Genomic DNA, 21,057 nt, shown 5'->3' with positions numbered 1-21,057 from the left:
GTTCACTTGACAAGCAAGTCCTGTTGTCTGTGCATGTTGTGGAATATTTTCGAAATCTGCCAGTGTGCGGTGAACAGTAGGTACGTAACAAATTTCGGAATTACGCGAATCTCTTTTGTGATTTAACCAATTGACGACCCGCGTGGCGGAGCGGCCACCATATCGGTCTGACGCGCAAAGGGTCCCGGGTTCGATCCCCGGCCAGACAGATACCTAAATGATCAATTTAGATTTCTGTTTCTGGGTGTGGGTGTTTGTGTATTTGTCTATGTATGTGTCCATGGCACTCACGACACAGGGGATCCTAGTGTGAGGCTATTAAAAAAAATTAAACAAAAATAATGTCTATGGCTTGAACCATAATAGATATAAGATGTCAAAAATCCTTAGTCTACGAATAGAACAAATCTATACTTTAAAGGAAGAACTAAAATTGAAATATCTCTTTATAATTTTAAAGTAACAACTTGACTAGAAAAGATATGAAACACTTATAACAAAAACAAAATGTTTGTCTGTCTGCTAATCCCTGAAACGTCTAGTCTGGTTTTGACAAGGCTTTTACTGGCACTTAGCTGATGTTATAACGTGTAGCTAAGATTTTTTGTTTTAAAAAAGACCCAAAAGAACCTTTAAACCAATGAAATTATTTTAGTATTTACACATTTAAAAGCAAGTGAAACCGAGGGAAACAGCTCGTATTTGAATATGAATTTGGAGGTATTGAGCTTTTCTGCAGACGTTATACTCTGATTATTATCCACGCTTTCGTTTTCTACACACATAGACCTACAAAGATTACACTATTTATGTATGCAGACTCAGAACAGAAACATAAAATCTTTATTTCGATGTCTGTCGGAATCGAACCCGGAAGCCTTGCTAACGAAGTCGGTAAATCAATCTGTTCGGAGTCAATTTGAAAATGGCTGTAACTATTCTGATAGAGCTCTTACGCAAAAAGGTAACAAAAATTATCAGAATACTCTATCAGTATTATGTATTTTCTACTAATCATTCTGTCTGAAAATTGTCAAAATACTAAGTAATTAGATAAAACCGTGTCTTTTCTACTAAGCATTCTAACATTTTTGTCAGTCATAATCTTATGACTTACCTGGAAAATGGGGTAAAATCAACTACTGGGGTAACGGCATAACCACAGAAGCCGTTTACAGAGCGCATTCTCACCGTAAAACAGTAACTAAATTGTGAACTAGTACGTTTTAATTATGCCCAAGCTTTTGACATAATATCCGGTACTGAACAGGTTTACAAATGCAAGAATGAATAAACAATAGTATTAGAACGGGATAGACGCGGTTCAACGCTCCATACCAGTGGCTTTCAAACTATTTCATGACACGACCTCGTTTGTATGTGAAAATATTCCGCGAACCCCTACTCTCCGCTCTTTCTAAGTCTACTATGTAACAGCTAAAAATCCATACAAGGTTTTTATTTAGTTTCCATTGATAGCTAAAATTTTAGTATTTTTGAGTGCCTACAAATGTAATCAATATATTCTTTAGGTTTAGTTAAAATTTTATTTGCTTCAATTAATATTTTCTTATTAAAAAATATTTTTGAACTTTATACTTTTTTCTGTGCAACGCAAGCTTCGTGATCCGCTGCGACCCCCTTGTAGAAGCATTGCGACCCCCTGGCGGTAACATGTGTTGAGAACCACTGCTCCATACGACCTGTCCGAGCGGTGATCTTGCTTCAATAGACCATAAAATATCTGAAGACATTTCGTAGGACCTAATATATTCGAAATCATTATATTTTGGTCACAAGTTATAAAATTTAGCGGGTATTCAATTTTAGCCCATAATGTTTATACAGCTAATGTTCATACAGCTATATACAAAGCTATAACGTAAGCTGAAGAGAATTTTCATACCGAATAGATAATTTTGTTGCAATTACTGATATTAAAAGTAGAGTAGTGCTTATTAATTTTATTTTCAGCGGTTTTACGTAATTATTATGAAGGAAAAGAAGATATTTCAGTATATGACCCAAGAATGATTAGGTAACATGAACATAACAAGTTTAAGGTGTTTCATGCATATGAAAAAAAATTAGAATCCGCTTTCCACTTTTTAATTGTGCCAAACGTTAATTCCGAGACGGTTCCCAAAGTAACTTGTTAAATTTAAATGCAGGTACTTCCGGGTCTAAATTATGTCTGGTCTCTATAAAAAATACTAGTTTAGTATAAGCTTCATCACTTCCTATGTAAAAATAAAACTTAACTACGTATTTCAATAATAAAAATTTATTTCGATGACATGCTCTTTCAATGATTCTATGTTCTCAATTTATTTGCGGAAATGATAATTATGGTTTGACCGTCATGCCTCATAAATAATAATTTTATTTTTTCCAGTAAAAAATGACAAAATGGAACTCGTGAGTTATATTTTTGTAATTTTTTAAATAATTAATGTGAATCAGAATGCATCGTAATTCGCCAATTTAATCTTTTTTTCGAATAAATGTAAGTAATTGAGGTACATATAATATTATATCGAAGATCTTAATAAATTAATCAATCAGATCCCCAGACAGCTCTGCTATTTATGTAGATCTCAACTTCCACGAATAAATTCAAGTTATTGATGTACATTTGTACATGATATGTAATATCTATACTAATATTATAAAGAGGAAAGCTTTGTTTGTTTGTTTGATTGTAATGAATAGACTCAAAAACTACTACCGACTAGACCGATTTTAAAAACTCTTTCACCATTCGAAAGCTACATTATCCACGAGTAACATGGCTATATTTTATATGAAATATATTTGATAAATAGATTTTGAGGCGGTACAAAGTTTGCTGGGTCAGCTAGTATAGTTTAAAATAGTGAGAACCGCGCACAGCTCTGATATTTATGTAGATCTCAACCGATCCACAAATTAAGCAACGTCGGGTGCGGTCGGGAGTTAGATCGGTGACCGCTTGCGGCTAAATGTCATGAAATTGTCGTGCCTAAGAGGACATAATATTGAGCCATAGGTCTCCGTTGTTATAATTAGATTGCAATCGTTAGACATTTTGAAAGGTATATGGTTTCACCGGGTTACCACCGCCACAGACCACACCCATTTCTAGCATATAACAGTTTTGTGTTTCGTTGTAAGAGTACGCGGGTACCCGCGGGTCAGAGCGATCACCATACCGATCTAACCTATAAAGGGTTCCAGGTTCGAATCCCGGCCAGATAAATATCTAGACGATGAATTTAGATTTCTGTCTTAAATCCTAGTGTAGGGCTGTGAATGTAGATAGGGTCTTCCTTCATAATTACTCGTACTTCCGTTATCGACATAGGAGTAGAATGCTGTACTAAGCTCTGGCTCTCCCTCAGCAATGAGACTACAGGGTTACAGTCATAACTACGAGTATGGTGAATGTTTTTAATTTATTTTAAATATCGAATGTAATAAGCCGGCCAAATGCATAATATCTAGACGAATACAATGAATATTTTGATAACACTATGAGAACTACTTGGAACAAGATTTTTTAAACAAATACTTATATGGGAATGAAAGTACAATACTATTGTTTAAATTTATTGTACGTGCAAGCATAGCACTTGGTACTATTCGCGTGCAATTGTTTATTTTTTAATCTTTTCCTCAAAACTATGTACGAGGCTAGAATGTCTGTTATAGTCCGCGCCGCCCGCCTGGTAGTCCGCTCTGAAGTTGTTGCGAGCAGGTGTAGTCATACGAGTATAACTTACTATGGCGACGCGATTCATTTCTGTATTCAGAGCGGACTAACATTTCTATGCAGACTATACAAACATTTTAAAACAAACATGTAAACTTGTTATATGCGTAACGTAATAAAAACTTATATATCTACCTATGTTAAAAGCTTGTATATTTTTTGTTATTCTAAAAATTAAAACGGACATTTCAATTATATCATAACTATTTATTTATCTGTGATTATATTTTGTATGTATAAATTTAACGCTGTTTTATTCTACACCAACAACAGAACCTAAGTGAGTCTTGAAGCATAAAATTTTGTCCAGGAGTTTTACAAATTCATCTCCTAAGAGGAAAGGGGACAACTGTTTATATCATAAAAGTAAATGTGTACAATTTAAGAATAAATAGACATGACACCTGAATTCATCATCAACCCATTACTGTCCCACTGCTGGAAACGGGTCTCTCAGAATGAGAAGGATTATTCCATAGTCCCCCAAGTGCGAATTGGTAGACATACCTTTGTAAACTTTCTTTTAAGATTTCTCCTGACACCTGAAGAGGAAGTAATTGCACTTGTAACAAGATGTTCCCTTTTGGATATATTTTCATAACATATAAACTGCAACGGAAGTACCATTTCTAAAGGCTGATGTTACGACGAAATCACCGCCTGATGATCAGAGCATCAGATTACATCGCGTTTCGCCAATACAATTTGCAATTTTAATTTTTACGCAACGTAATAATTGAAAATCGAAGACAGTTGCGCAATATTGCAAACTTTATTTTGTAATAAATGCTGACAGTTAAATATTAATATGTCATTTTTAAAAAGTTAATGATCAAACGCCAATGACAACTTCTACCTAGTCTAGCAGAAAACCAGCGAAATGTTGAGGAAATAAAAATGCATTCATACTCTGGACTGAATTTTTTTAGTTTGCAATATATTTTTTGACATATTATCCATAAACCAGCTCGGTGATGTTCGACCTGTATTGGGATCTTAGACCACTAGAAATTGTCAAATTTCAATATACAATAAATAGGCAATAATTGGAAAAATTAATTATTAATAACGGGCGCTGGGCTATATTTATTTGTCCCTGTATTTCCGGGACCAGAATAGGGCTAAGGTATCCCCTGCCTGTCGTAAGAGGCGACTAAAAGGAACTTCCGGGGTTGCGGGCGGTAAGAATGCGAGCTCGGACCGCCCGACCAGCGACCCCGGGAAGGACGGCGGTATGTGTGGTCGCGTATCGTCGTGTACACCAGACGATATGGCGAGCGTCATGCTGACCTGGGCCGAGCCCGACGGGGCAACGCGTTAAGAGGACTCCGGTTGCGTTCCTCTAGAGATCCCGGTGTCCTTTACGCAGCGCTGAGTACGGCCGACGGGGGGTTTTAGTGCGGTGTGAAACCCACATAACCCTGTGTTGCTCCCACGACACCGGGAACCTTTTGGAGGTTTCCCCCTTGATAACAAAAAAAGATATATATTTATTGAGTTAAGTCTGAGGACTAATATAGAACCTCATCAGTCTGCCTTACAAACATCGCAGCGGTAACCACTTACCATCAGAACTGGATGGTACCATCAGATCTGTTTTCTACTTCAGTTGAATAACAGCTCATGCAACTTTATAGTCTTGACTTCTGTCAACTATAACCTACCACATTGTAGAGTTCGTAGAACACATAGGTAAATAGATTTCAAACTAAAAACCGTTACTTAAGATGAGCTTTGAAGATGAGCGCTATAAACTGAATATAACAGTCTAATGACTTCCAGTTTCTTATACACTTACGAAATACGGTTTGTGCAACATAATGTTTATGCATATTGTTTGTGCATATTAAAATAAATTTTAGGTGCATTTAAGTAATAATAAATTTACGATGGATGGATTTCTGTTTTATATGGCAAACGAGTAGTCCACGAAAAGGTTACTTAAAGGTCTGGCCACTGCGTTGTTTACGTCTGAATCAATCTCAGATAGGATTATCGTTCTACCGATGGTCAGCCACAAATGCATTACCCTGAGGACAAAGTTGAAACGCCTCATATAAGTGTCTCTTCCTCACCTCACTTTTCAAACAGTAGCTCTTAACACTGATGTGTCTCCCTTAGCACACCCTTCAGAATACAGCAGCGCTTAACATTGCTATCATTATCACTTTACCTATTACAGAAATAGGTGAAGCCGTGGTGTATCCAGAGTCGAACCAGCTTCAAAAGTAACTAATTAACTAACTAACTAATTAACTATATCACTGGGTTACGCGTCACCATAGCTAATCGTGACGTAAACACTTAGCCACACTTTCTCTGAGCTACATTGTTTCTGTCATTACATTGACGAGCAATGTTATAATAAGAGCTAAAAAAAAGTATTGCGCGTCTTCATCTTACCAATTAGAAATAACCTTAAATACAAACTTTACGGTAATAGTAGAGGTCTTGGGTTAATTGTAGTACAACCAAAATTATGTTTTAAAAACAATCATCACCTTTTACTCGATCATTACTTGTTCGTCGGGCTAATGATATGACTATTGACACTATATAAATACGATTTTTGCGTAAAATATAGCACTTTTAAAGTCGAGTTCTAAACTCCCTGACTCAAGTTGAGGGATTCTTCCGGACACAAACTTAACTTTAGCAACGTCAGAAAAAACTTTGTTGACTGGGTTTTTGAGAATTTCTATGGAATACAATTCTGAAAAATCTAATGTTTTCTGAGACCAAAAATATCTGTTACATAGTCCGCATTTGGTTGCTTGAGTTACGTATTTAGGAACTACCAATAGATTCAACAGAAAATGAGAAAGAATATTCTTATTTGATAAATTTACATAATAGTTTCAATAAATTCCATGTCACTGCATCGAAATTAATTAGAACGAATAAATAAATAATATTATATAAATTAATAAAAAACACCATAAATCATGTCTTCGCTCGATTTATTGATAAATTGCCGATTTAATTAATATATTCGACCATGTTATTCGATCATTCGATGTCACTAGATCGATGCCCAATGTTACTGTTTACATAACGAAGCAATCGCCATCATTATATAACAAGCCATCACTTTGATGATACAGCCAAATCTGTTTTCTATTCCCATTAAATTTTATATGAATAATTTTGTACAACAGGTATCGTATTATATGAAGAACATTGACATTCCACTTTGAGAACTTATGGAGAACATTCTGTTTTCTTTCACTTTTGAAGAAAGTGATCATATTTCTAGTGAAGCAGGACCAATATTTGCCACCATCAGTAATCAAACCGAAATAGAGTTGGGGTACTAATGAACCATATATGTGTTTCCTTGTTCGAAGAATAAGTTGTAATGGGTCTTGCAAGTAGATTCAAGGTACCTTAAAACTGGAAAAAAACAGAAATAAGGCAAAAATCGGTGTAATGGCCAAACCTATACGATCAAACTACAAAAAGTCTTAAATAATTGAAGAAACTAAATTAATTGTATCTGTAATTGATCCTGCCGTCATAGTTGACTACAGGCACAACCCTATCCCTGGGAACTAAAACAGATCGCCGCATGTAATTATACACATCTGCCTCAGTTACTTCTCTCTCAATACGCAACACGTCATCATTTCTAACTAGTGAATGGCGTAAAAAATTAGCCAGTCTGGGTCATTGAGTGATTCACGTATAATTGAAATTGTGCCAGCATTGCCAAGTGTGTAATACTAATGCTACTAATACGTGCTTCTTGCTCATTCACTCTGTAACGCCCAGTGGTCCGGGCCGGCTTCTACAAAGAAAAGTTACAATGAAGATTAGTACAATTTTACGTGTTACACACAATAAAAATGTGCGGTAGTAATATGTAGTGCAAAAAAACAATTGACCAAAAAATATTATGTGGAATGTACCGATAAGTCTAAACTTAAATCAGTATTAACAAAAGTATAAGCTGTCAAAGAGTTTGTGCTGCATGCGTAACGAATTCAAATTTTAAAACCCATTTTCACGCCCAAAAATCAGAAAATAATTTTCTAAAATGGTTCGACTTCGGAAGCAACACCGCCACTTATTTCTGTTCATGTTCTGATTTAAAGGGTTCAACTGTTCCAACTTAATCCTCAGGAGTAGCAACACATCTGTGGCTGATGTCAGGAATACTATTAGTCTTATTTGGAATTCATTACTGACTGGCAGCAGCTACTTACCATCATGCTCGTCTGTTACTTCTATAATAAAAAAAACTTTGCATAAAATATTTTGATTTAATTCGATTGAATGAATAGCAACCGATTAATTTTCAAGTCAACCATATAAGACACCTGTACAACATTCCACCGAATGAAATGGAATCCACATTGTTAAGAGCCCTGTAGGGAATCGAACAATAGACAATTGAATTGCAATAAAGGCAACGCTTATGACCTCTACAATTTGATATTCAAATGCAATTGGCACATTTATATGCAATTTCACAATTTAGAAATTCTAACGTGTTCAGCAATTATTTGTAAATCCGCGTTTGTCATTTAACTTGTTTATTTGCTTTGTAAGTTACCATTTGGTTATAAAGTAATATTTAATTATTCATACATAATCAAATAATTTATTATGACTTATGATTATCAATAATCTACTTTGAAATGCAGTAAAACCCTTTGAGGTTCGACCTTGGCGACAGTGTTAAATGTCATGATGTTTTAGTTTAAAGGCATAAACACAAAAATCATTCCAACTTAGTCCTCATCGGTAGCGGTAGCAATGCATCTGTGACCCACTTCAGGTAGGACTCCATCTGTCCTATCTGCCCTTTCCTCGTTCCCCTAGATATTCAAAAAACGTCTAACGTGTCGCTGAGAGTGCCCCCTCTTCAATAAAGTAACATTCAATGCGCTACACATCAATTACCCTTTTTTGGACCACGAGTTGGTGACACACTGTAGTGTTAATATCAGGTAAACTTCATATTCGTCACTTGGTGGAATACATTTCGAAAAGACATGTTCTGAGCGCTAACACAAATATAACGTTTGACGAAATTTGAACCAAATAAAATTGCCCAAAAATTCTTTACATAAATCCGCCATTTTGCCCACTGTGCAGTTGTATCCGCGTTTCCCGTTAGTCGCACGTTGGCGCTAACACTAAATATATCGCCGGGTGTTGAACCCGCGACCGATATCCCGTGCCAATGTTGCTAACCATTTAACATACTAGTGCTGTCACCCGGATCACTCCGGATGCCATGCGTGTGATACTGGTGATAGTATGTGTAACATTCGTATTTCATTTGTGTTTCTTTACATATTATTTTGAAACAATAGCGCATACGATGCAAATTAAGTGGAGAGTATAAGAAAGATTACTCCCACAACCGTTTACATAGTTTGCAGTAGGTATAACATTTTTTGGATTAACTATCAATTAATCTGCCGAATGTGCTCCATGTTTCCCTTTAAATTACTTTAAAATATTAACTACTTTTTAGTCCGTTATAAAAACTTGGTACATTCTTTTTTTCAGCATTCACCAACATACATAGGTTTTGCCAAAAACGTCAAATTTATCATTAAAATAATACTTTCAGTAGACTTTTTAGTAGTATTTTATTTTTCGTAATTTTGTCAACCTTGTGCTCATGGCCAATACACTACGTATGTACGCACTTCCAAATAAAATGTTTGTAACATCTACTTGTAAATTTGAAATAACCTTTTGCTTATAAAATATCAATAAACAGCAGTGACTACTTACTATAAGTTGGTTTGCAAACTCGTTTTCTTCTTTTTAACAAAAGTAATTAGCCAAGTTAGAGTCAACTTACACATGGAGGGTTCCGTAGCCCGTACCATTTTTTTCTTAGTATTTATCATTGTTGTTTTTTTTTACCGTACCGGATACGGAACCATAAACATCAAAATAACATTTCCGTGTATCTCCAAAAGGCCGGTATGATTGTCATTAACATTACGTAACTCGGATTTAAACATCCTCTTTTTCAAAAGCCACGAATTCTCCTTTAGTGTTTAAATTAACAAAATATTTTTTAAGTACCTACATAAAGATGTTGAAAGTGAAACCTCCGATCCCCTAACCGTGACTTAACGGTTCGCGTATTAACGTGACACACATTCAAGTTTACCACTCAACTTCCAAAATGCAAAGTAAAGGCCGCACAGCTGTTAATACTAGTAGTATTAACGACTCGCTAGATTTTACGTGATTCAAAGTTTTCATAGGATTAATTAATACGCGTTTTAAGATTATGTAATACCTAATTCTTCTTGTTCTCTTCTACCTATTCTGTGTTAGAGATCCGTATGCAAAGGGTAGAAAAAGGACTCTATCAGGTACTCTACCGCTATCTGTTGAGTCTCTCACAGGACTCTATTTCTTAAACTGTAATAAATAGACACTTCAAATTTTTACAGATTACTGTTACTACGGCCGCTATAACAACACGAAATAACAGAAATTTTCGGCTATATTATAAGCGTGCTTTGATTTATGAAACAAGATGTTACAATATTAGCCCCACGCTAAAATTCTCTATGTGACTGCTATTGGATTACACAAAACAACACACTCAGAACAGAAATAAAAAATAACCATTTCGATGTATGCTCGAACCCGGAACCCCTTCGGCTTTTAAAACCGGTATAGCGTCTCCTCTGCCACACGGATAATCTGTTTCTTTTCAAGAATTTTTTTTTTAGTTTTTACTAACAGAAGGATTAACGAGAGCTTCTTATAAATTATATTGAATCTATAAGTTTCTGTTATTCTGTAAAATATCTTTATTTCTGTTTTAATCTTAATCTTATCTTATTTTTTCAGGTACGTACAATACGGATTTCCTACACACTTGAGATGCGTAAGCATATGATTTTTATTAATTTATTGAATTTTGATACCCAAATTGGAAATCTAACAATTGCCTAGGTTACTGTTTATTTACCTTTTATCTTTTCTACTTCTTTATTTAGTTCCATTACTTAATCGTTTTCCAAAAGCGTTTGTTGTAACGTTTTAAGTAATTCTTTATTTTCTTTTCTTCGGTCTTTTTAAGTTACTTTGGTTTTTAAAAGTGGTCACATTAAATTAGAATATAAAACTTTTCTTCTCAACTCTTTCTTTATTTATATTATCTGTGATCGTCCCCTGTAGCGTTTATTACTTAATCACTTTTCAAAAGTGTTTGCGTTTAAACACTTATTTTAATACATAGTTACATGTTCACTTCTCTTTCTTTTGTAGATATTTTTCAGTGACCTCTCTTACACTTAACCATTTTCAAAAATGTTTGCATTTAATTGTAACAGTAAAGTTTTCTGTTTTAATTCGTTTATTTTAATAGTTACATTTTGACTTCTCTCTTTTTTCCGAAACTTTTATAATCACTTTTCAAGTGTTTGCGTTCAATTATAACAGTAACGCTACTGTTTACTATGATTATTGCTAAACGGGGGTAATGCGCCTCACATTCTGGATAACTGGGTTGCGTGTTGTTGATTTAACATACTAAGGGCTCAATCGGAGCGTCCATTCACTCGCTGATTCATTTAGATTGGAACTCCTTGAAAATTACTCATGGTAGTAATCACTTGTGAATATCGCAAAAGATTTGTATTGGTCAATAGGCTTGCTATGTACCTAATGTTGATTTAGTATTTTGTTTAATGTGTTTTTTTTTTCCTACTTTTGCACATTTTCAGTGTACATGTTATTTTATATAGTAATATTACAGTAAGCATCTAGACCTCCTATGTACGTAAATGACTATGTCATTGCTGCCCAGAGTCAAAGACATCTGTTAGGTACTTCTAAATGATATAGAATTCCTATCTAAGGTCAATCATAAATTTAACACGTTGTTGCCTCTAATATTATATTGGCTTCATATTATGATATTGGTTTTCAAATCTGGTCACAAAAGCTTTATAGATAATAATATCTATAAAGTTCTATAAAGAACAAACTACATTATTGATGTTGTACTACAAACATATCTAAAATACTGTAGTGGTTAGGCCCTGAAACAGGATAATCACAGGTTTTATCACAGTTCAAAGGTCTATGGATTTTATAGGAATTATGAAAACTCATTTATAAACTTCTCACATAAGTATAAAAAATAAAATCTATTTGTTCTCATTAGATCCCATACCTTCATACTTACTCATAATTTCCAAGTCCAAATATGTTTGTAAAAAGATTCTTATAAATAAAAATAATACTCCACCGATCGTATCTTAAAAGCTATAATTTAACGGTTAAGAATCTATCAAAAGGTCATTCACATAGCAATTGTGTAATTTATAGTTATGGTCGAAGGGCCCGCACCAGGACAAATTGCTGTAGCCCTTAGCGTAATCAATGGGAGTTGATTCCACTTAACTGGACGAATAGACCAGGCTGACATCAATTTGTGGAATTCTAGAGGCATTTATGATACCGCGTATAGTACTTTTTTAAAAATACTATAATACCTAACTGGGCGCAGTCCCCTTTATGCTCTACTTCAGAGCGCAGATATATGAAAACAAGTACGGGAAGTATAGTTCTTCACACTGCATCAGATGGTGGATGATGTACTGGCCTAACGTGTTCCGGTTGTTTATCAAGCTAATACGGCTTCGGAAATAAACAGATATTACATAAAACATTTAATACGTAGTAATATACAAGGATTCCCCTCTTGGATATCTACAAAAAACAAAGTTCATAATTATAGTTCCAAGACACCACATAAAAACAATAGTCTAAAATAAGTCACATATTGCCTGGTGATGAAACGCAAAACCCGCTAACATGGAAGACAGATGACCACAACGTCAAACGGCTAGACAGTTTCAAACGAAAAAGTGTAAAACTTAACTGCCAGCAAATCTATTTGTGTTACGAGTCACGACTGGCAGCTCAACTGCAAGACTAAAGATTTTTTGTCGGTCAAACGTATGGTGTCAAATTCTATCCACGACCACAAAACAAAGAGTCATGCTAAAAGCTGTGCAAATACGGTGAAACCCAACACTTTTGGTTCTGTCCTTGTTTACCAATATTTCATTAATACGCTGAATAACGGTGTTGATGTCAGTAGCTCCGTTATAATTAGCACTTTATGTTTTAATATTATGTTATTATCCTGCTTTATACTTTAATGTAGGTTATAATTGTATTTCAAATTAATCTAATTGAGTTTGAATTTGTTGATTATTTCGTTTTCCATGTATTGGTTCAATAATTTTGAATATTTAAACATTAGATAGATATGTTTTTTACAATATAAAAAAACTTGAATTCATCAAACGTTGTTAATGCAAGATTAACTCATTATCGTGCCTTATGTAACTTATATAATAGTCTGTCGTTAAAAACACCCATTGTTTTCAATTCTGGCTCATGTTTTCAGATGAGAAGTACGCTACTTTATTACTTGACATCTCTCGGTTATTTCTTGTGCTTGGAGAAAGAAATCTTGATTAGGGTCTGCCACATCTGTTTGCAATGTGCGTAAATTGTCAAGTTGCTTTGGAGTTACTTAGGTCACTGAATAGTTAAAATAGTTTTTGTTTCTCGCACAATCGACCGCCGGAGGTTGTGGTCCCATCTCAACACATTGTTCTCATCTGTTTCGTTCAGCAACATGTGCAACTTCCTTCGTTTTGTTTCGTCTGCAATATCTAAAACGTTTGTTTCAGAAAGATAAACGGATACACGCAAGGCTCGGTCATAAATCTCGAGTTAATTTTACTCCAGAACCCAAAGACGACTTAAATGTTATTTGTGTTGCAGTCAATTTGATAAACATGCCATTATGTCTGTTAAATACGTTACTATAATTATTACGTTGCTCATCACAGGAACATTAGGCACTTATAATGTTAACGAATAAATATTTACTATTACTATGTCATTGACATAAACACATTTTGAAAAATACTTTCTTAACATTCCAACACGATTTAGGAGCCTTAGTACTTCTTAATAAAGATCAGAATTACCTAAATTCTGGATTTACGAGTATTTTATTTTGGCTGAAAAAGTTATAAAGTTGAAACTGAGTAAGACAAAACTATTAACATTCCAAAGACTGAAATATTAAGCAAAATCTGTTATATAACGTATTCTTACGGCGAATCTCATTGCGAGGTTCAGTTAATCCAAAGATAACGCATATTATTTCATGAAAGTTAATTGCGACATGCTAAATTATTTTCTGTGAACTGAGAATTCTCGTTCATCCTAACGTAACCTAGATTGCAAAAGTTTCACTCATTACTGACCTTAATTTAAATCCTCTTTTGAAAGGTCTGTAGCGTTCACTTCAATTTTTTTAATCTTCCATTGTTCAATTATCTGTTTTAGTTTTGTGTGGCCAGATAAGGTAAACTTTCGAGAACTGTGACTTACTACTTTTGTCTTGAACAAATTTAAATTTATTTGACTGGAATAAGTTGTTTAAAAATTATTAAGCAGATATATAAAGGAACGAATGGCAGAAGTGGCACAATTATGCTGAGTCCTTATCTTATCAAAATAACTTCATCGCCTAAGGCTATTCTAAGGAGCAATAAACTTAAAGTACATATCTACTTACATACATACATACGTACATACTTGAAACATAGAAGAAATGCATTTTATTGTTATTGTTAAACATGAACATGGTTTTTCACTAATTCTCTACAGAAAACATCTTACAAAGCAGACCTCACTAATGACGAAAGTTCCATGAATTAAATGTTGTCATGCAATAGTTTAACCATTCTGAACCAAAGTAATAATTCTCATGCAGAGTTGAACACACATTTTGATTAGTGTCCATTCAAAAAAGTCACAAAAATAGTTTTATGTCGCAACTAATGCAAGTAAGAGTTGCTAGCGCATTGCTCTTAAATCTTCAATAACGGTGTTTCAAACGTGACTTTTTGTTGCGATGTTATCATTCGTTCTTCACCAAGTCTTTCATATCTTTAATTGTCTGCTATATCTCTTTGTTATTCCTGTACATGATCACAAAGTCCATTTTTCTATTTTCATTTTATATCTACTATGTAAACGGTCTTTATTTTGCTTACTTCATTATCTTCGAAAGTAATAAGTTGCTTATTACTTACTATTTCAATTGCAGAACCGTAATAAATTATTTCCCGCTGTTTATCATCATTAAACTTTTATTAATTGTCCAGACGGGATGTAACAAAATGGTCATTTGAACCACCCGTCGTTAAACATTTTTGTTGAAAACATTAGCTCACGACATGAACCTTCGCCTGCCGGCAAAAAAGCCACAGTAACTCCCAAAGACTTATTGGGCACAAACTGCATAGCATAACCGCGGCCATTCATAAACGTGAGGAAACGAGACGGTCGGACGAATGGGAGAAAACGTATGCGTGTTTGAGAGAGCGAGGGAGATTGCATTCCAAATACAAACACAGGCCAGGCCTCAAACTTAACCGCCGCCCGCACCGCGCCGCATTCGCCTACACGCAACGACCCGAGGAGGACGTGCGCTGCGTCCGCGCATCATACTCGAAACTGTTATGGCACCGGGCTCTCGTGACATAAAACAATAACTCGAATCCCATAACCGATTATCCGATCAATCAGTGACGTCATTGTGTTTTGGTGAACCCGTGTCGAAGGTGCAGTGTTGTGATTGTGCGTAACTTGAAGAACCGCCGAGGGTACTTTCACTGGACTGAAAGTTTTTAAATATTCATTCGGAGCTTCTTGTTATATAGGACAAGCCTGGAAAGCGAGCAACAATGAGGTGAATATTAAATGACAATAAGCGAAATTTCATACTTAACATATAAACTGATACAGCATACTAACAAGGCAAGGACAAAAATTTGCGACACAATGGACAAGTATACGATCATAAAGAACTTTCAAGAGAAGAATGTGTTTTGAAATCTAGTAATGAGTTAGACCATGATAAACTACAAATTTATTAAAATGATTTTATTCCTAGATTGTACAAATACGATCAATATGTACGATCTAACTAAACAGAAAAAGACTAGGACCTTGAAAGGCAATCTTAACAAAAACATTGAATATATGTCGTTGTTTACATGCACGTTAGCCGTTAGAGACATACATGTCTCCTATATCTGACGTGATTAATTACTCGATACATAATTTATGACAGTAGTTTGTGTTAAAAAACGCAAAAAATGTAAAAATATTCCAATAAAATTGCAAATCAAAAATTACTATGAAGTGTCCAAATATGAAATGCGAATTAACATTAGACATCACGATAACACTGGGAAAAACTAAACCTAGTTTAAACATTTTTTTTCGCATGAATAATAATTCTTAAGATACTCATGCTTCATTGATCATCGTAAAACAGAACCGAAATAAAATAAAAATAAAAATCAGAACTGTTATTGTAGAATTACAAATCCAGCATTTTAATATCAGATAAAAGATATATAAATAAAGTGGATTAAAGATTAAATCACGTATATCGTCAATTCCTTTGTCACAATACTGTTTTATCTTGTTATCTTTAGTACCCCAAGATATAGTTTCTGCTTTATGAAGATGTTTCAGATAAAAATGTTTTCCCTTCAAGCAGATAGGTGAATGATGTCAGACAAAAATCTCCGTAATACTTACATAATGTGCAAATCTGAGTTTTTTGCTTAACAAATATCAATAGGTTAAGTTAAAAATTAACACTTGTGGTATTCTGTACTTTTATATTAGAAGCAGGCATACTTCAAAACTTGAAACAAAAGTTAATGAACTCTTAAATAAAATGGTAAATCCAGCAGAAAATTTGAAAGCTTTAATATCTAACAGTTGCTTAACATCTGAAAATGGGTTGGTAAAAAAAGGTTTAAACTATTTTTAATTACTTACATAATATGGAAATATGTGACCTCAAATAAGTAGATACCTAAGGAGAGAGATATGTTAAATGCTTGGAAACATAATGTTATGATTTTTTAAATCTTATCTTAACGATTATTTATATTTTTAGCACTTGCTTTACTAATTTTCGTCACATTCAAGTCAATTCAAGCCAATATCGTACACATACGACCAGATAATTAGGGGTCAAGACCATATAATTTTATGAAGAAGTAGGATAAAAAGTAAATAAACAAAACTACACGAAAGTATTGTGTATAGTGAATTTAGTAAAGCCTTAAGATGTAAAAGTAAGATAAATGACTGCTTTTTTTTTTTTTTTTTTTTCGATTTGTGTAGTTTACTGTTGGTCCTAGCGACCTGTACAGCTTCACCGGGTTTTGAGAGGCGAGCCTTAGGCTCAGCCGGGACAAGAAGACTATGGGCTGGAAGGGAGGGATAGCTTTGGTCGCCGTTGCCGGTTCCCTAAGCCGTCCACCTTCGCTGGAGGGAGAGAAGGTTGCGGACCCAGCTACTGCCGGAGTCCTGACCATCCACCTCTTGTCAGATAGGGATTGCGGCTGACCCAAGGGCACCTCCTGTGAGGTACGGACCTCGGCTTAGGTCAGTTACGCTAATGTGGGGCACAGGGGAAAGACGACCAATCACGCGGGGATACCTTGTGACGGCTGTACTGTAGTGGGGTCCTCGTCTCCGCCGGCGGGGACGGTGTGTATAGAATCTGTTGTTGTTGAGTGTGTGTGGAGGCTGAGGAGGGGGTTCTCCTTGCCGGAGGGCATTGTCTAACGTGATCTTATCATCAGGGTAGCCTAGGACATGTTTTGGGCGTCTGTGTAGAGCCTTTGCATCCTTATCAGGGATGTAACTGGCTGCCTTGACAACTAGCTGATTTGGGTGGTCAATAGCTGTATCAAAATAGCTTTTGGAAAGTTGCTTCGTGTATTGAGCGATGGTGGGCAGCTCAAGATCTCTATGGAGGTCTACATTACGCACGTACCAGGGACAGCCCGTGGCCATGCGCAAGAATCGATTTTGAAGCTTTTGATATCTATCAATGAGTTTTACATGTGCAAAGACTACACTGGCGTAAGTCATGATGGGTCTAACGCAAGCTTTGTAAAGCGTCACTTTATGACGAAGTGCCATTTTACTTTTCTTGCCTAACATGTGGTAGAGTCGCCCTAGTACGAAAGCGGCCCTATTTCGCGTTATTTTGATGTGCTCAGTGAAGTTCAACCTACTGTCTAGTGTGACACCTAGGTATTTGGCGGATTTAGCCCATGGGATGGGCTTTCCAAATAGTGATACTTGTTTAAGTACCTGTTTGGTCCTGTGGGAGCAGTCCCTTTTGGCAGAGAGGTAGTAAGCCCTTCTGGCAAAGTGAACAGCTTGGCTTTTTCCTGGATTGACCTCAATTCTCCATTTCCTAAACCATTCACCTAGGGCGGTGGCTGCGGACTGGAGTTTTGAGGTGACGACTGAGGGTTTTGGGTGGGTGTAATAGAGAGCGGTGTCATCCGCAAACAAGGCTAGTTCCACGTTTGGATGGCGCGGGACATCACTTGTATAAAGTGTGTATAGGAGTGGGGATAAAGCGGAGCCCTGGGGGACTCCGGCTCGTAAGGAGCGAGGGGATGAGCGTGTGCCATCCACTCGGAAGCGGAATCGGCGGTTTGATAAAAAGTCTCGTATGATGGTCACGAGCCTGTCTGGCACTCCCATATGGTAGAGCTTATAAAGCAAGCCTTGGTGCCAGACTTTATCAAACGCCTTTGCTACATCGAAGAAGAGGGCACCTGTGCCTCTAGATCTTTTCCGATTTAATCCTACGAGGATGTGCTCCGTGAGGCGGTGCACCTGCTGTACGCAGGAGTGTTTTGCTCTAAAGCCAAACTGCTCATCCATTAGGAGGTTCTTGGACTGGACGACCGCTCTAAGTCGGTTCAGAAGTAACTTTTCATATATTTTTCCAAACGTGTTCAGAAGGCTTATGGGACGGTAGCTCGAAGGCTCAGTCCTCGGTTTACCGGGTTTAGGGATTCCTATGACATCTGCTTCCTTCCAGGCGTCTGGAAATGTGCAGTTGGATAGGAGGGCATTGAATATTGCTAAAAGAAGTCCTAGCAGGAGGGGGGGAAGGCGTTTAACCACCTTATTTGTAATTCCGTCTGGGCCTGGGGCCTTTTTGACGTGCATGTCTTTTATGACTGCTTGCACTTCGTCTAACGTGATAGGTGATAGTGGAGGATCGATTGGCGGGTGGCCAGACCGAGCCTCGACTTCTGTTTCGACTAGGGCGACGTGTGTTGGATCTGTCGGTTGAGTACTTGGTGTGCATTGGCTCTCTAGACTGTCGGCCAGATGTTCGGCCTTTTCCATATCATCGAACGCTGGTGGTAGGTTCGGTCTGGTCAATGGAGGCATTGACACTACAGTCTCTGATCGGAGCGATCTCGCCAGTTTCCAGTAAGCCTGGTGAGATGGCGAAATCGCTTCGACCAGGGAACCCCAGTGGTTATTCCGTATCTCGTTCATGCTTTCTTTAACCTTCCTTTTGTAGAAATTAAGAGTCCTACGGTTCTCGGGAGAAGGGAAATGGTCGTATCTACGGGTGGCAGTGTTTTTAGCTGTGATGAGAGATTTTATATCGTCCGGGAGTTCAAAGCGTCGATCGTTCGCCACTTTGACTTCCCGTGTCGATTTGTCTGTCGCAGTCCGTATGTGGTTAGTCAGGGAGCTAATAGCCACGTTGGCATCCTGTGTAGTGACAATGTTTCCAGGCAACGTCTGTAAGTCGGTCGAGTTAAGGATTTTGTCGAATTTAGACCAGTCGACGATGCGATTGGTCCTTTGGAGGGGGTTGTGAACGGTACCTAGGTTGAGTAGGACTGGACGATGGTCCGAGTCCAGCTCGTGTAGGACCTCTATGTTTCGCAACCGGAGTGTGACGTTCTTGAGGAGCGTTATATCGAGGACATCTGGGCTATGATTTGACTGTTCCCCTGGGGGGAATCGGGTTGGTGTGAGGGGAAATAAATGACTGCAGAATATCTTCTAATAAAGGCAAAAAATAGGCAACGTTACAAAACGATTGGCTCATCAGTTCAGCAAATACTAGAACCGTTGTAATTAGCTCTTGTGAATTAATGCAGTAGCAATGAAATCATCTATGTAAATGGACGGTAATAGCAAATTCGTGAGTCACGACTTAGCCCAATATCAGATTGGTCCTCGGCCGTTTATGTAAACTCTTGATAAACCACATTCCGCCTCTAATTATGTGGATTGCAAGCAAAATAAACAATAGTAAGCGGTACGGTAAGGTAAGCTTAGTTTTAGGCTTTAATGTTTTTGTATTTACAATTTTGTTTTTACTTCAATATCATGACGTCACCACTCAATAAATCCTTATGTATGTATTCCTTACATTTTTTGTAATTACACATCCTTATAAATCTTACTTTTAACTTAACTTTTCGAATAATTAAATTGTATATTACAACTATGTCCAATTGATTTAATTGAATTTCACAAATTAACTAAAAATTCTCTATTTGTCGTTTTCCTCTAAATGACTTTACCAAACTTGACGTCAACCATCGAACTGTGACTTATTTCTGGCATTGAGTTATTTCCAAATTTCCTGGCGTTAAAAGTCTCGAAGAGTCTAGGTGAACGATTGCCAGTGGGAGTTCCGTTTTGCCATCAACTTCATTTGCATAATATAAACGCAGACGTGAGAATGTGGTAACCTTCAGTAATATCCGTAGCTATTCAATATTCTTCGATAAATCACATGTATAACGCATGTTATTAATGTAACCCTGCGTTGAAAAAGTGAAGTATATGAAGACAATGACATGACTAATGTTTCAAGTTCCGGAAAATCAAAGGCAAATTATGTAAGGCGTTGACAATCTGTAACTCTTTGTCATTTAAATAGCATAGTAGCCTTTGTGTTTGGTTGCTATGGTTTGGCTCGTAAACATTAATTAGGAATTTCTTAAGGGATATTTGACAACATAACTATTGTTTGCTGTACTTTGAAGCAAATAAAAACTACAGCAATCACTGCTTGCGCCAAAGTCTTGTAGGACAACATACCTAATCATTGATTCTGCCATTCAGTGTTAAGCCTTTTAACATTACTTAAGTAATAATAGAAATTCAAATAACTTTGTAAATCGCAATTTGTTATAATTTAATTTAATTCGTCTTCTAATTATTTTCTTTTTTAAAATATGCAATATATCAGAATCTAAGCGATCAATTTGAAAATTAATTCATCGCACTTTTATCATTTGTAACAATAATTTAATTCTTCCTTTTTTCTTAATCTCTTATTTTTTCTTTATGTGTACCCATTCACATCTACGCCCAAGCCACACAAAAATCATTCCAGACAGCTAATC

General features: G+C 36.3%; 1 protein-coding gene across 4 annotated transcripts in view; it reads left to right on the top strand.

The window, feature by feature from the left end:
• Window positions 1–21,057, top strand: part of LOC140744751 (uncharacterized) — a 108,130-nt gene that overhangs the window by 43,746 nt on the left and 43,327 nt on the right. Inside the window, exon 1 of one of the 4 annotated variants that reach the window (XM_073076397.1) lies at window positions 15,220–15,527. The exons of the other annotated variants lie outside the window; for them this stretch is intronic. The gene's annotated coding sequence lies outside the window, so the exon portion shown is untranslated. Of the gene's footprint in view, window positions 1–15,219; window positions 15,528–21,057 lie in introns of those variants that run through there. 4 annotated transcript variants of the gene reach the window in all.

Source organism: Epargyreus clarus, unplaced genomic scaffold, assembly GCF_041222505.1.
Source record: "Epargyreus clarus isolate Ecla_fem2 unplaced genomic scaffold, WU_Ecla_fem_2.2 ptg000009l, whole genome shotgun sequence".
NCBI lineage: Eukaryota > Metazoa > Arthropoda > Insecta > Lepidoptera > Hesperiidae > Epargyreus > Epargyreus clarus.
This window is presented reverse-complemented; position numbering and strand designations above follow the sequence as displayed.